The 18,414-nt window shown below is 36.5% G+C and overlaps 1 long non-coding RNA gene across 1 annotated transcript in view; it reads right to left on the bottom strand.

Annotated features, from left to right (window-relative positions):
* Positions 1 to 3,886: 3,886 nt before the first annotated feature.
* The window catches only part of LOC126297802 (uncharacterized), a 50,590-nt gene continuing 36,062 nt past the window's right edge, over positions 3,887 to 18,414 (bottom strand). Inside the window, exon 2 of the long non-coding RNA XR_007552577.1 lies at positions 3,887 to 5,556. This is a non-coding gene — a long non-coding RNA (uncharacterized LOC126297802). The remainder of the gene's footprint in view (positions 5,557 to 18,414) is intronic.

Genomic DNA, 18,414 nt, shown 5'->3' with positions numbered 1-18,414 from the left:
CCTGGCTGTGTTTCCCACTGGACACTGATCTTACACTGCAAAGGTTTTATTTTTTAAGTTATGCATGACATTTTTGACTGCCTCCACAGTAGTGCATACAGTAATATTCATATCAGTATGTAGCCTGATGTTTCAATGAGTTGTGTTTTCTTAAACATATGTTAAAGCTTAGTTGCTGTGTTGCTGAAGTATTGTTTTACAAAATTTGATAGATTTGTTTTAGTGTGTATTGTGACTTCATTGTGCCTAATCTTTGTGTTTACCTTTTTTGCCTCCAATTTTGTTTCCTGCAACTCAATTTTCATTAACAGTTTCGTAAATTCAATATTTTGTAAGTTGAGTATTTTAAATGCATTTTCTGCATGTTTGTTTAATTTTAGAATCTGACTGGACTAATCTGAATGATAAAGGTTATCTACAACATCATAGTTGTCTTCTTCTATTTCAGTTGCAAGTGTTGTGCATGTAAAAAGGTGGCTTGTGGGGTGATGTACCAGCCAATACAGACAATTTCCTATATCTATCTGTAGCCTGCATTGTCCACTGCGTGTTGATAAGTAAATGATGATATTTTTTGCTTACATATGGTGCTGACCCTTTTCCCATTAGTGTGTTCATTAAGGCTGACATAAACTGAATTAAACAAATATTATGTTAACAGAATGTAACAGTTCTGTTCCAATGTTCCCTTTATAAAGTTGTTTTAAAAAGTGTCAAAAGTGGGAGCAGTGTACTCCATTTCCTCCAGTCCCACCTATGGCACATACCCCAACATTTAAAGCTGTCAGAAGAGAAAATAGCTGGGTGTTGTGGTGTGGGGCAGAGGCAGAATACCTCTGGTGACACAGTACAAGTATTCACTTGCTCTGTCTGTATAGAATGCATCATGCATCTTACATGTAGGTGCAAATTTCTCTTCATATGGTCAATGATGCTTGTTCTTCTTCTTCTCTGGCTGTTCCCATTTCTCTATGGATTCTGCATTTTTTAATGGGTTTTCACAGATGTTAGTGACAGTTGGTGTCCAGATGCCCTCCCTGATACCACTTACACGATCAATAATTGATGCTGATAAATTGATTATTTTTGTGACAGTAAGTTATTAGTGATATTCTTTAACTGTATAGAATATCTAGGATTTATCTCAGAATCTGTGTGTATTCACTGTGTTGATTTTTAAATTTCCAAAAATTGGTATTTTGCTTGAAGCTTTAGAAATACTATTCAGGGCTTGTATCAATATATTAACCCTTATGTGGCTGATAGAGCCAAGGATCCAGCCTCCCCGACTGGCTAAAGGGGTGTGGGAATTGTGCAAATGGCTGGCAGATGGCTGTCTCAGCCATACGACCACTGCAGGCTTCGGCCACTGTTGGCTAACCACATGTTTCAGTAGGCATAGAACTACTCTTTGATAATATTCTTTATAAAATCAGTATCACACTGTACAGTCACAATGGTTTGCAGTTTTTGATAACCACAAAAGAGAATTTCAAATCTAATCCAAGAATCCTTGGCTGAGAAAAAGTCTGTTTAGAAAAATAATAAGAACGTTTCTACTTGCGATTGGAAAACTATGTAACGTGTGACTTACACTAGCAATATACATGCCTGTAACTTAAACAAAAAAACTCATTAAAATCAGATCCGTATGTTTCAAGATATAACATTTTACAAAGACACCCGTAACTCTGACATTCTTCTGTTCCATGCAGCAGTGAGTGTTGCTGAGAAACTGGAAGTGTTTTGTTGCACCGCTTAGCTTTTGCAACATCTGATAAGTAAGTTGTGTAGGATGATACATCTTCTTTCACATTATATATTTTTGTATCATGTGTATTTTGTAGATCATGAAATGACCAAAAAAGCTAAATGAGAATGGTGGCACAAGTATTTGGTGCCACAGCGCACCACCACAGCCTCAACTTGATCACTTTATAGTTATGATACAATTAATCCTGTCTATAACTGTTATTATGCTGTATATATCAGTACTCTATGTAAGGTTATACTTTTAACTTACATAAACAGTAATGAAGTACAATAGGTAGGCAGAATACTCAAGAAGTTATCATAGGCTTCACCAAAATCTATTTTCTTAATAGTCATCATACCTTTAATTTTGTATGTCACATCACCACAAGCAAGTACATAAAATCATATTATGGGAAATGATTTATACATTATTACTGAAAGTTATTTTTGTTTCATCAAAACAATATGTTTCATAAATTTAAATAAAACCAGCATTTCTCTCTTAACATGAACTCAACTACAGAAAAATGTTTGCCAATGAATTTAATGGTATATGAAAATGACAGATTCTGATGCTATGATTTTCACTTTTGTAGGAAAACTAAAGCTATAAACTGAGTGAAAATCAAATTATAGTTTAATGTTTTTCTTTTAGTGATTAACATTATCATCAAAATCTGTTCAAGTTCGTTTCACGCTATTGTTGGAGTTACATACAAAGGATATATGAAATTCTGAAAAGTTTGCAACATGTAAATTTCAAGCTGCCAGAGCCTTTTCATTAGAATGAAAACAAGCTCTAGCCCTATATTTCTATGGATGCAGATATAAGTGAAAGTCAGATACTATCTGATCTGCCTCTTCCGACAACCTATACTACAATTTCCTCAAGCTTCCCATTGCCAAAACACCTCTGTGGGCAGGAATAATGCTCTACTGAAACATATTTTTTTTCAAAATATACAAGGAATGTCCAAAGTGTACAATTAATGATTTCAGAAAATAAAGGAAACAAGAGTTTCAAATAAAATACCTTTACTGAGCTTCAAAGTAATCACCATTAGCTACAACACACTTCTGACATCAGTTTGAATATCGTTGGAAACAGTTACCAAATGTGTCTGCCCACTTAGCCGAGTGGTAATGGCTTGCCTATCATGCAGTGGGCTCAGGTTTGATTCCTGGCCCGATTGGAGATTTTCTCTGCTTGTGGACTGGGCATTGTGGTGTCTTCATCATCACCGATGCACAAGTCACTCAGTGTGGTGTCACCTCAAATTGCACCCTACTGCCGAACTTTCCCAAATGGGGCCTCCCAGCCATCAATGTCACATGCTCATTTCATTTTTTGTTACCAATTGCTAGCTATCTGCATGCTTACCTATGTCACCGATGGAAAGTAACTAGTTTTCAGCACTCTCCTTATTCTCCAGATTTGGCACCAGCAGACTTCTTTTTGTTTTCCCAACTAAAATTATCCCTGAAAGGTTTATGCTTTAGAGACATTGCACAAGAGCATAAGAGTTTCAGGGCTAGCTTAAGGAAGAGCAGCAAACAGAAGTCTACTGACATCAAATATAGAGGACAAAAAAAGTGTTAGTGAACAGTCTAACAGCACGCGACCATGATGCTTCAAGCAATTCTGCAAGGTGCCACTTGTTGACAGTTTCAAACAGCTTTACAACCAATGCCAAAGTGTGTTGTAGTTAATGGTGATTACTTTGCAGGCCAGAGTAGGTATTTTGTTTGTAAATCTTGTTTTGTTTGTTTTAGGAGACCATTTGTGAGATTTTCAGATTTGTTTCATGTTTTATACTTTTATTTTACCAGATGATGATCAAACAGATAGAAACTGAAAGCTAATAAAAATTTGCTTATTACAATCTCATGGTGATATACAAAAATGACTTTCATTAAACATTTTTTCCTTCTATTTCAGCATAGGACTCTTCTTACATATTTAGTTTCTGTTGGCTCAGAATACTTTTATGTTGTTTGCCAGTGTTTGTTTTATAATTTTTAGGGTATTCAATGAGAGGAACCTCTTTTGTAATCTAGAAAACTATGTCTCTAAATGTTTGCTGCATAATTTTCATTTTCATGTTTTTAGTTTGGGACCAGCATGTTGCAATTGATACTACTTCACTTTTCACATGAAGTAGAGGAGGATCTATATCCATCCATGATAACAAATTAGTGGACAAACCCAGTCACTAAAAAATTCACTTTCCCAATTTCTCTTTGTCAGCATTCTACAAATGCAGCCCATATCTTATGTAATGTAGATAATTTATCAAGTAAAACCTGCTACATTCTTCCTTCTGTAATATCTGTTCTGTAATGTCTATGACATAAACTAATTCATGTATCTGTAATTGACAATTTTTCAGTACTATATTGGGCATTTTCCTTTCTGTGGTTGTGGACCATCCTCAGGAGGAGTAGACTACATTCAAATTCAGCTCCTCATTTCTCAACTGTTGAAAATTAAGAACCAGCCTCCTTCTAAATTTTCACCAATTCTGGATGAATTTCCTTTTCTGATACACTTTCCAAAAATGAAACTTTTTTTTAAAGACATAACAATATACATGTTTAATCAGACATAACTCGACTACTTAAAGCACTTTAGTAAAAAAAACTTTACCACAGATTTAAAATATTGAGCAATATGTAACAAAATAACATAAACAAATTTTAATTGATCAGAGCCATGTCTGTGCCGGGTTGAGAAATTTCCTTCTTGCATTCCTGGAATGTTTTCACTTCATAAAAGAAAACTTACTGGCTGTAAATAGTCAAAGTTTTCTTAGAAATGCGCACAATTTTATTTATATTAACATCATTAAAATTTAAGTGTCCCCTTTCTAAACAGTTGAAAATAATAGAGTCAGCCATTTCTCAATTAAAACCTATTCTTTCGCTCGTGATAAAACATCGTTCAGAGCACTTTAATGTGTCAGTCATATCTGTAGCAAATAATTCAAGAATAAATAGGGTAGTTTCTTAATTTATACATACAGGTTTGTTTTCTGTGAATTTAGTATACATGCACTTGAAAACAGGTTGCAAACAAATTTACTGCATGTTTTAAGGCAATTATTTTACTGATACAATACAATAGATACAATTTTTAAAAGGGGTCATCAATTCCAATGTCAAAGCCACAGATATACCGTTCAAGAACTGGTTCATTTCATTATTTCAGAAATGCAGCTACAAATCATCAGTAACCTCCTTTTTCATTAAAGTGCCACAAATACAAAATCAGCACAGTTAGATTCTGAAAGTATACTCTGTTTGTGTTTAGGTTTCTGGCCATGCTGTTGGAATTCTGTTGTGCTTTACCACATTTTCATTGATTTCACATAATAATTGCCACAGATAGTGGTTATGATACTTTTTATTACAGTAATCTATTTCTAGTTGTAATTTTGGTGTATCTTCATTTTGTTTCACTTTGTTAATAAAATAGGGTACAGAAATTGATGCAATAAATGAAATTGCAGTAATAAAAAAATAAATCAATTGCCCAATCAAATTTTGCTGAATGATAGCTGTACTACTGTTTTGATCACCAAGAGGAAACTTAAATGAGAAAAGTGGGACAGTAAAGTCTACAGTTGTGCTGAATTTGGAAGCATGTTTCAGGTACTGGCTTGCCAGGGAATGCAATGTATGCAGCTTGTAATGAGTACCTGTAGATTTTGATCTCATAAGTGAAGTCTCTTCTGCTGAGATAAGGCCCAAGCAATTTAGAACCAACACTGTCAATATAACAGTGACTGCATAACTCATTGCCTGGAACAAAAGCAAAAAGACTTGGCAAAGCTTTAAACAAACATAAGGCATTAATAAATCCATTCCTTTAACATTTATTACCACCCACTTACCATTACTGCTCAGGTCAGTTAGTATAATTAGTCTATAAAATACATGAATTCTCTTCTTGAGCTAATAATTTTGTAATTATTATATTTAGTGAAAGGCATGTTGGAAAATACACCAACAGTTATGAAGTTGATGTCTTTAGCGTGCTATTAGTTGAGATTTCAAACTCATCATCAGATTATATTACATTGCCTGAGAATATTTATATATAATCCATCACGATATCTATAATCGTCATTATGTCTAAAGAGTAAAACATGTAATGTCATTGGCCTCAGAGCAGAAGTTAACTATTTTATAAAGAATAGTTCTCATGAAAGCAAGGAGGAACAATGGCATAATTCTACAGCAATGTCTGATATTACGTGTGGCTATGTACCATTAAGAAAACAGGTAATCGGAATGTAATAGATGGCAAAAGAAAAGACGTAACATTAAATTAGATGTTGGGAGGGGAAGTTATGTCTATTCTTAAATTAGATATGTTTCATTGCAAAAGTTTGTACTCATAGCCAATTTTAAAAGAAAAATAGAATATTATGAGGATATTTGGACATCAGATGGCCATCTGAGCTACATTCTAAACAAGTATTACTTGTATCTTAAACTGTGCAAATATCGGAAGGTAAACCAAAAGGAAAAGGGGAGAAAACAGAAATCATGTCAGTTGGAGGCAAAAACTGTAAAGATAATATGAAACTAGATTTATTTACTTCCTCTGTTTTGCTTAGTTCTTCCCCATTATTTCTTGTTTCCTAACTCAATAGCAAAATTTCTGTCTTTTTTGTGAAGCAAAATCTACTAACTGTACGATTAGTTTTTTAGATGAATTTAAAAATGAATATTTCTCAATTAATTGCACAGTTTCTTTGATACTGAGGCCAGTACTACAACATGCCATGTTATGAAGAGAAACAGGCCTATTTATGTATTCAGGAGAAAGTAAACACTTTTGAGCTCATTCTATTTTCATAGAAGGATCATATCAGAATAAGGGCCAACACAACCATTAACTTGGCAAATATTAAATAGTTCCAAAATGATTGCTGTCCTTCCCTGCAAACAGGCTATTCTTAAATATTTTAACTGATCAACTAATTAATGCAGACTAATGGAAGTGACACAGCACTTGATGCTACAGCCCTGCTAATACCTACTGCTACATCTATTTCAAAATGCTGCAAGTAAGTCATGAATTACAAAGTGGTACCTTGTTGTTGTTGTGGTCTTAAGTCCAGAGACTGGTTTGATGCAGCTCTCCATGCTATACTATCCTCTGAAAGTTTCTTCATCTTCCAGTACCTACTGCAATCAACATCCTTCTGAATCTGTTTAGTGTATTCATCTCTTGGTCTCCCTCTACGATTTTTACCCTCCACACTGCCCTCCAATACTAAATTGGTGATCTCTTGATGTCTCCGAATTTGTCCTACCAAGCGATCCCTTCTTCTAGCCAAGTTGAGCCACAAATTTCTCTTCACCCCAAACCTATTCAATACCTCCTCATTAGTTATTTGATCTACCCACCTAATCTTCAGCATTCTTCTGTAGCACCATATTTTGAAAGCTTCTATTCTCTTCTTGTCTAAACTATTTATTGTCCACATATCACTTCCATACATGGCTACACTCCATACAAATACTTTCAGAAACGACTTCCTGACACTTAAATCTATACTCGATATTAACAATTTTCTCTTCTTCATATACGCTTTCCTTGCCATTGCCAGTCTACATTTTATATCCTCTCTACATCAACCATCAGTTATTTTGCTCCCCAAATAGCAAAACTCATTTATTACTTTAAGTGTCTCATTTCCTAATCTAATTCCCTCAGCATCACCCGATTTAATTTGACTACATTCCATTATCCTCATTTTTGCTTTTGTTGATGTTCATCTTATATCCTCCTTTCAACACACTGTCCATTCCGTTCAACTGCTCTTCCAAGTCCTTTGCTGTCTCTGACAGAATTACAATGTCATCGGCGAACCCCAAAGTTTTTCCTTTTCCATGGATTTTAATTCCTACTCTGAATTTTTCTTTTGTTTCCTTTACTGCTGGCTCAATATACAAATTGAATAACGTTGGGGATTCAGAACATGCTTGTGGTTTTTTAATGCGTGCGGGCATCAGTGAGGAGACATGCTGAAGGGTGTCTTCCAATGAGCAGTGACCATGTGGAACACTTGTACTTTATTTTCCTCAAGTGTATATCTGCAGTTTGGACCATCACTGACTCTGTTATAAGGTGTTCATGTACTCAGTCATAATGCATCACGCTGGCCACAGTGGCCGACCGGTTCTAGGCGCTTCAGTCCAGAACCGCGCGAGTGCTATGGTCGCAGGTTCAAATCCTGCCTTGGGCATGGATGTGTGTGATGTCCTTAGGTCAGTTAGGTTTAAGTAGTTCTAAGTTATAGGGTAATGATGACCTCAGATGTTAAGTCCCATAGTGGTCAGAGCCATTTGAACCATAATGCATTACACCAAGGAAACCATTGTCTTCCAGACCATTGTTTATTAAAATTATTTGCTTGTATCATTGTCCTCTACTCATCCTTTTAGTCTGTGCTTATAAAAGTCAAACAATATGTATATGCTGAGAACATTTAAGGAATGCTAGGGTAAAAGTGTATGCCAGATGGGGACCTTATCCTTTCACAGGCAAGTGATCTACCAACTGTACTATCCATCATTACCCAAGACCCACACTTACATCTTCACTTCCATCTTAACATCCTCTCCTACCTTCCAACCTTCTCAGGGGTACTCCTGCATACCTTGCAGGACTAGCACTCCTGGAGGAAAGGATATAGTGGAGATATGGCTTAGCCACAGCCTGATGGACTATTTCGAGAGTGAATTTTCACTCTGCAGTAGTGTGTGCACTGATCTGAAACTTCCCGCCAGAATAAATCTGTTTAACATACAAACAAGTGCCCACTCCACTGCAAAGTGAAACCTGATTCTGGATTATCAAATAATTTTCTACAGTATTCAAGATGAATAATTTTAAGAATGAGAGTAAATTGTTATGGGATAAGATAAAAAAATGATTTCAGGAAAGCATACAACAGCATGGTTCAGTTACAACGGGAACTGATAGCACCCACTTTGATTAATGAATTTCTTAACATAATGCGGAAAACTGTTTTTATTTCACCTCAGAAACACACAACTAATTTAGTGTAATTGATGCACTTACACCATTTCCTAGTACAATATATATATATATTTTAATACAAAATTTACATAGCATTAACAGTATTTTAGCCACAATATGAAAAATACGACACTTATATAATTTTTATAATAATCACTTCAACAAGAAATTTTTCCATGCCTGTACTGTTGTTAGCCCCTCTATAAAATCAAGTATTAAATGAAAATTGTTGAATGTGAAAACTAAAACCATTATTGAAAGTTGCAGAAAAAATTGTACTGTAAAACTTGTGAATGTATCTATAAAAAAGAAAGTCTAGTTCTGCCAAAATCGGGATCCCATCAGGGCTTTTTCACTGAAAACACTTGCCATAAATTAAACATGCAAAACATCATCAAGCATTCATTTTCTGAAACTGAAATTTTATATCATTTAAAACAGAATTAAATAATTTCCCCTAAACCTGATTGATAAGAAATACAGTACTAGACACATGGATGTATCAAAATGTAAATTCTGGGCACAAATAAATACATAAATTACAAATTTGAAGCTGTTTTACATATTTATTATTTTTATAAATATAATGTAAATGTAATTATGTTAGTGCAAGAGTTAGCATCATGTGAAATAAGCTAAAAACTGTTAAAAAGTGTATTTTTCTTATTGCACTTACAATCATAAATCTAGGTCTAATATTATGCATGAGAATTATAAAAACAGAATAACATAAATTTCTTTTTCCTTTGTAAATGCAAAAAAATTGACACCTAAAAGGGAAAAGAGAGAAGGGGTGTTGGGAAAGGTGGCAAGTAATGAGTGAACAGAGGTAAAGTTAATTAGCAAATTTGAAATTAATTTAAGCAGTAGATTTAATTTGCTATCAGAATCAGAGCAGGCACTCATACAGATGTAAAGAAATGTAAGGAGCAGCAAAACAGAAACATACTAATAAGTAGGGTAAAATCAGAGCAGGGACAGAAGAGCTCTCCTGCTAGGCAGCAGACGTGAAATGGTGTAAGCCAGCAGCTACAGGAAAAATTAGGTGTGGAGTACCAGGTCACAAGTTTTGTGAAACCAAGTTCATGTCTTTAGCTAGGTATCTGAAAACCTAGAACAAATGTGCAAGGATTTTAACAAAGAAGGTTAGGTTTTGATAATAGGGTGAACTGGAAACAGACTGGCTAAAAATAAAAAAATATGGCATTATGGGTGACATGTACAAAATAGGAGCAGCTACCAAGCTCACAAATTTGGGTTCTGTGGAGGTTCTGTGGCATCATGAATGGCCATGGATTAACTCTGCTGTAAAGGAAGTAAATCTGACAGGGTTCCTTCTGATGGAGGCAAAATATCATACTGGTTCTGTTCCACTAGTTGCTATTGGAAGATGGGGAAATACTTCTCATGGCCTACACTTCAATAGGAAATGTATGGAGAAGTTAGGAGATCTACTAGCAGAAAACATAAGGGAGGCCATCAGCATACAAAGGAAAATTCCTGCACTTACTGAGGTCAAGTGAGACACTTGCATTGGGTCAAATTCAGAATTCAAGAGACAGCATTAAAAAAATTATAATAGAGGGGAAAGTCAAATCAACTTATTTCATCAGAATATTAGGGGGCAGAGTGATTAATTTATTTGCTGTCCTTAGTAGTAGGAAAGAAATTTATGTGATTTTTCTGTCTTAACATAGGTATAGGTATAGAGATTATAAGCAAGCTGCATACTGAAGTATCCAGTCTGAATAAAGTAGGAGTAGTCACATTCATAAAAAAGGGATATAAAAACAGAAATGTAGAACTAAGTAAATTCAGCATAGATCAAGATGTGGAAGTGTCCACTTATGAGTTGCTAGTGGAAAAAGTAACATTTTTGATTGTTACAGTAAACAGGTCTCCACTGGCTGACAGAAATTTTCATGAAAAATTTTGATGAATTATTGTGCTCTCTGTCAGACAGAAGGGAGGGATTATTAATTTGTGGTGATTTTACTGTAAATATCTGGAAAGAATCTGACAGGAAAAGTGGTCTACAGATCCTTTTACCATTTTATTTGTATCAATCTAGATTTCCCTACCTGAGTTGGCCATAGTAGTAGTATCATACAGATATTGTAGCCACTTCCTATGTCTTATGAAGAAGAGTCCTAGAGTTCTCCACCCAGTAATGGAGTATGAAAATCCATATTCAAGTCATTGCAAAATCATCTGTGTCTTTAGTTTGATCACCATCAGGCCTCAAATTGAGGACTGTGATCAATTCCAAAAACTTATCACTTGTTAATTAAGGTTTTCATCAGTGAAACATTACAAATGCAAGTATCAGTATGTCATAAAAGACTTATTGCACTGCTGTAATCTATGTACACAAAATATTTGAAAATTTTGTATTTCATGTCTTCATGTGTTTGTGAATAACACTGTATCTTCTAATGTAGGTAATACCTCAAGCAAAATAAGCTGTGAATGGCACTTCATGCATGTTGGTTATGACATACTAAATTTTGGCGGCTGTATAACTGTAATTCGCACTTTGTGAACATCAAAAAAATCACCCAGGTAAAATGTGATAAGTCATCACCACCATTCATGAAGTGCCACCTGCTGATCTGTTTTGTTTAAGGCTTTCATATCGCAGTTTCATGAGGTTACAATTCCATGCCATGACAATAAGTTGATGACATACTGTGCCTGTATTGGATGGATTCATTCTGCTTTTTGTTATTCATAACATTGTTGTGTTTTAGGTTACTGTTAAATTATATTCATTTTTCATGGTCTACATATTGTTTTGGTTGTTATCAAATGTCTCTCATTGATACCATGTTTTTGTAGAACCTTTGAAACTGGTGTAATGCCAAAACACATACAGGACAGTAAAGTGAATAAATACTATAGTCAAGACAAACAGAATTATCGAAGTGCAGCTAAATGAGCATGACATCTCATAGAGCATTTATGCAATGTATAGCTAACTTCTAAACACAAATTTATCCAAGCAACAAGGTCACAATAAATTTTGCTTCATATAAAGCTTGTTGTTTGCAGCTTACTAACTGAGAGAAGCACTGACAACTATAACACTAGCAACAATAATAATTTCCACTATTTGCAATTTAAATACTTAACTGTTTCACCAGTGAATAAAAGTTACTGATAGACAACAGAAACTATTTTTTTAAAAAGGTGTCTTTTTTGTTTTGTAAGGTTACTTAATATAATTAGGGCAGACTGGAGCACGGATGTCACATTTTCTGTTTTAGAATATTCTGTGGTAAAAAAAGATAATATTTATGGATTATTTCATGTGATGTAGGAAGCCTATGCCATTTAGTTTCTATCCCATGTTATATGTTTGTTCGAATAAAAATTTTAGATACAGAATATTTGACAGCAAAATGATATGAAAATGCCCATTTTACCCCCATCATGGTGCACAGTGGGCACAGGCCTGGGGCACAGTGAGTTAAAAAACAACAACAGAAGACACACTGTACACATTTATTTTTCTTTGTAAACATTGTGTGATATGTTGAACTGCTACATAATAAAATCATTGAATATTGTAAAATACCCATGTCATTAAGAAGAGACATTGCTACAGTTTGTTTTATGCAGTCGACTGTGGAAATCTTTGGTAGTCTACAAATGACATCTGTGAAGCTAATTTTATGTGCTTCTGAATCAGCAGCAAGCAAAAAATGTCAGTCAAATTTACACAATTTCTGGAGATTAGTAACAGCTGAAGTTCTTTAATTTTTGTTAATTGAATTGATATGTGCTATGAAATGGTGAAATGGAATTTCTTTTCTTTTGGTTGACACTTTCTCAATAACACAATCATTCTCTTTGAGCTCAAGTTCTATACTAAATTCTCACATGTCATGAAGACTCAAATTATCATGACTGTCACTCATCTGAAGAATAACAGAGCTGCATTAGCTGCTCTCTGGCTGAAGTTGCCTTCTGACATTTTTGCAAATGGAGTTATTGGTTGTTTGATTTTGATAGTTTGGCCAATTTTTTGTCTTCCCATTTCCACATTCTAGAAGCTCCTGCTTTTCCAGGATATAAGTAATAATTCTAGTCCTTCCTCTTTTTCTTCCATGCTGGGCTGTTGTCATAAAAGTAGATGCTTTTCAAAAAGGTTGAGATTCCTTTCGTGATACCAAGTGTCTTGAACTGTTTAAAAAGGTACTAGTCATAGGGAGGCTTACAACTGGATAGTGCTTATGGTGTTGTTGTCTGTTATATCTGCCCTATTTGTATCATTATCAGTATTTTCTGGTACACTTCCAACTACTGCACCTTTTTTACCATCACATTACCAAGATAACTAACCTTTTTAGAGTCTGTCTAGGGATTTTATGTCATTTTACAGCTGCGAGAACTTTTACACCATCTTGAATTACACTGTTCACAGTTTTCTTCATTTCTTCAGCAGGTGTTAGACCAAGAGTAGTTTTTATTTCTCTATAGCAAACCACCTTTCTTTTCTGCATGTATGCTGACTCTGTCCAGAAAACATTGTTCACTCTGCCCCATACTGCATCAATACAATTAAATATATTTATTCAGTCATACACAGATATAATTCTGTACTTTATATGGTATGAAGAGAAAATACCTATAACTACTTATGTTCTCGATATTTGGTTTCTACAAAATGGAGAAGAGATGGCAAAATTTACAGAGGAGAATGGTAAAACATACAAGTCACAATTCGTCTAGTTTTCACAGGCCTCTAAATGCTGAGAGAGTATAGGATAAATTTGCAAAATTATGATGACAACCTAGCAGTCCTATATTTTATATTAACAATTTCTCACTATGCCCCATGACCCACTGTGTTCCAGTCCCAACCAAAGTCACTGATATAAGTGGTCAGTATGTGCAGTGTTCTATGAAATATGCAAATAACTTACAGTGGAGTGTTATAAAACTTGTGAGATTCAGAAGTCAACTGTTCCCTGTTTTTCATTACTATCCATTACATTTGTATATCTCTTGTTATGGTCAGTTCACGAATTTCTAGTGCACATCGCCAACCCATAAAAAAATGATGAAAAACAACTAACTGTCCAGTTTTTTTGTATCTGAAAAACAGAATGCATTTTTGTTATTATGCAAATGAGACAGCACAGAATTTTTTTTTAATTCCAAAACTGGAAAACATATATGAAATTACTTCCCTCAATTATCACGTTAATAGATAGTTCAAACTTTTTAATACTTACTAATGATATAACCAAGTTAAGCAAGCTCTCAGTCACACACACACCAGCAACAACTCCGATACCTCCAACAAGTTCACAGCAAGACACTAAATTACTAGTCTCACAATGACTCATGCTGTGCAGTATCAATTACAAGTGACCTGATGATACCAAAATATACACCATTGTTCATGGCGTTTACAGCTGCTTGATGCTTGATAGAGTCACCACATAGGCAGTAATCAAGAAGTCCAACTTAGCATAATGTGCACTTAGAATTAGCTCCTATTGGACTGACTTGAACACTAGTGTCATTTTGTTTATGCTTGTTACCTCATGGATTGATCTTCTGTGACAATGTAGTAACTTAAAAGAGATATTCATCAAAAATGAGCGAAATGAAGAATGGACAGTCATCAGCAACCACAAATCATATCCTGACCTAATCGTCCTTCCTACGGACAACACTGTCCCGAATCACAGTAACTACTGACAGAAGGATTCTGCCAACTCTCTGACTTCTCCACCTACATATCTGTCATAGTGATCCTATCCCAGAAGTGCACAATAGTGTCCAATCCCTACTGAAATCCTTACACCCATTCCAGAGCCTCTCCTGTGATACCACCTCCCTCCTCACTTCAATGATACCGTTCACCTGCACTTTCTATGTGCTGCACAAAACCCACAGCTTTGGATACTGCATTGTAGGTGGTTATTGTGCTCCTACAAAAAGAATTTCTACTCTGGTTGACCAATCTCTCCAACCAGTTATCAGAAACCCAGCATCTCACATCTAAGTTACTAACCACTTCCTTCATAGACTCTCCATCACGCCCACCTCTTTACCTCCGGGATTCCTACTCATCACTGTTGATGGCATCTCCCCATACATGAACATCCCTCATGTCTATAGCCTAGTTGCTATCGACACTACCTCCTTCAACATCCTTCAGATTCCTGCGACACAGTCATGAACAGCTGTAAGGTACCTACATCTACATCTACATCCTTACTCCGAAAGCCACCTGACGGTGTGTGGCAGAGGGTACCTTGAGTACCTCTATCGGTTCTCCCTTCTATTCCAGTCTTGTATAGTTTGTGGAAAGAAGGATTGTCAGTATGCTTCTGTGTGGGCTCTAATCTCTCTGATTTTATCCTCATGGTCTCTTCGCGAGATATACGTAGGAGGGAGCAATATACTGCTTGACTCTTCGGTGAAGGTATGTCCTCACAACTTTAACAAAAGCCCATACCGGACTACTGAGCGTCTATCCTGCAGAGTCTTCCACTGGAGTTTATCTATCATCTTCGTAATGCTTTCGCGATTACTAAATGATCCTGTAACGAAGCACACTGCTCTCCGTTGGATCTTCTCTGTCTTTTCTATCAACCCTATCTGGTACGGATCCCACACTGCCGAGCAGTTTTCAAGCAGTGGGAGAAAAAGCGTACTGTAACCTACTTCCTTTGTTTTTGGATTGCATTTCCTTAGGATTCTTCCAATGAATCTCAGTCTAACATCTGCTTTACCGATGATCAACTTTATATGATCATTCCATTTTAAATCACTCCTAATACGTACTCCCTGATAATTTATGGAATTAACTGCTTCCAGTTGCTGATCTGCTATATTGTAGCTAAATGATAAGGGATCTATCTTTCTATGTATTCGTAGCACATTACACTTGTTTACATTGAGATTCAATTGTCATTCCCTGCACCATGCGTCAATTCGCTGCAGATCCTCCTGCATTTCAGTACATTTTTCCATTGTTGCAACCTCTCGATATACCACAGCATCATCTGCAGAAAGCCTCAGTGAACTTCAGATGTCATCCACCAGGTCATTTATGTATATTGTGAATAGCAACCGTCCTATGACACTCCCCTGCGGCACACCTGAAATCACTCTTACTTCAGAAGACTTCTCTCCATAGAGAATGACATGCTGCATTCTGTTATCTAGGAACTCTTCAATCCAAACACACAATTGGTCTGATAGTCCATATGCTCTTACTTTGTTCATTAAACGACTTTGGGGAACTGTATCGAATGCCTTGCGGAAGTCAATAAACACGGCATCTACCTGTGAACCCGTGTCTATGGCCCTCTGAGTCTCGTGGACAAATAGTGCGAGCTGGGTTTCACATGACCGTCTTTTTCGAAACCCATGCTGATTCCTACAGAGTACATTTCTAGTCTCCAGAAAAGTCATTATACTCGAACATAATATGTGTTCCCAAATTCTATGCCAACAATTTTATGGGCCTTCTAGAGGAAACTTTCCTACCTTCCAAAAGTCTTAAACCCCTTGTCTGTTTCAGGTTCACTGATGACATCTTCATCATCTGAACCCGGGGCCAAGACACCATATCCTCATTCCTCCGAAACCTCAACATCTTGTCTCCCATCTTGTCTCTCACCTGGTACTACTGTGCCATCACCTCTATGATGACTCCATCCGTGTCCCTGTCCATATTAAACCCAGCAACTGCCAACAGTGCCTACATTTCTACAGCTGTTGCCTGTTGCATACCAAAAAATCACTCCCATACGAGGTGCATTCAAGTCCTAAGGCCTCCGATTTTTTTTTCTCTGGACTGGAAAGAGATAGAAACATGTGCATTGTTTTAAAATGAGGGTGCGTTCATTGTCAATACGTCCCAGAGATGGCAGCACAGTACTGCAGATGGAATTTTACCGACAGCGGCGAGAATGAGAACTGTTTTAAATACTTAAAATGGCGACGTTTTCCTTACTTGAACAGCGTGCAATCATTCGTTTTCTGAATTTGCGTGGTGTGAAACCAATTGAAATTCATCGACAGTTGAAGGAGACATGTGCTGATGGAGTTATGGAAATGTCGAGACTGCATTTGTGGGTGCGACAGTTTAATGAAGGCAGAACATCATGTGACAACAAACCGAAACAACCTTGGGCTCGCACAAGCCGGTCGGACGACATGATCGAGAAAGTGGAGGGAATTGTTTTGGAGGATCGCCGAATGACTGTTGAACAGTTCGCCTCCAGAGTTGGCATTTCTGTGGGTTCTGTGCACACAATCCTGCATGACGACCTGAAAATGCGAAAAGTGTCATCCAGATTAGATTAGATTAGATTAGATTAGATTAGATTAGATTAATACTTGTTCCATAGATCATGAATACGACACTTCGTAATGATGTGGAACGTGTCAGGTTAATAAAATATGTCTGTACAAGAAATTACATTACACAAAATATTGCATGACACTAATGATTAAGGTTTTTTTTTTTTTTTTTTTTTTACTTTATATCTAAAAATTCAGCCAATGAGTAGAAGGAGTTGTCATCTAGAAATTCTTTTAATTTATTTTTAAATGTTAGTTGGCTATCTGTCAGGCTTTTGATGCTGTTTGGTAGGTGCCCAAAGACTTTTGTGGCAGCATAATTTACCCCTTTCTGTGCCAAAGTCAGATTTAACCCTGCATAGTGAAGATCATCCTTTCTCCTGGTGTTATAGGTATGCACACTGCTATTACTTTTGAATTGGGTTGGATTATTATCAACAAATTTCAGATGGGTGCCACGAATGCTGACAACGACCACATGGCTGCCCGTGTGGCATGTTGCCAAGCAATGTTGACACGCAACGACAGCATAAATGGGACTTTCTTTTCGTCGGTTGTGACAATGGATGAGACGTGGATGCCATTTTTCAATCCAGAAACAAAGCGCCAGTCAGCTCAATGGAAGCACACAGATTCACCGCCACCAAAAAAATTTTGGGTAACCGCCAGTGTTGAAAAAATGATGGTGTCCATGTTCTGGGACAGTGAGAGCGTAATCCTTACTCATTTCATTCCAAAGGGCACTACGGTAACAGGTACATCCTACGAAAATATTTTGAAGAACAAATTCCTTCCTGCAATGCAACAAAAACGTCCAGGAAGGGCTGCACGTGTGCTGTTTCACCAAGACAATGACCCGAACGTCAAGGTAACGTTACGCAACAGTTTCTTCATGATAACAACTTTGAAGTGATTCCTCATGCTCCCAACTCACCTGACCTGGCTCCTAGTGACTTTTGGCTTTTTCCAACACTCCGTGGCCGCACATTCACCAGCCGTTCTGCTATTGCCTCAGCGATTTTCCAGTGGTCAAAACAGACTCCTAAAGAAGCCTTCGCCGCTGCCATGGAATCATGGTGTCAGCGTTGTGAAAAATGTGTACGTCTGCAGGGCGATTACGTCGAGAAGTAACGTCAGTTTCATCGATTTCGGGTGAGTAGCTAATTAGAAAAAAAATCGGAGGCCCTAGAACCTGAATGCACCTCGTACAACCCAGCCACCAGTGAATGGCATATTTGCAGACTCCATTGCCCTGTAAGCTGAAGGTCTCG

This window comes from Schistocerca gregaria, chromosome X (assembly GCF_023897955.1).
Source record: "Schistocerca gregaria isolate iqSchGreg1 chromosome X, iqSchGreg1.2, whole genome shotgun sequence".
Taxonomy (NCBI): Eukaryota; Metazoa; Arthropoda; class Insecta; order Orthoptera; family Acrididae; genus Schistocerca; species Schistocerca gregaria.
This window is presented reverse-complemented; position numbering and strand designations above follow the sequence as displayed.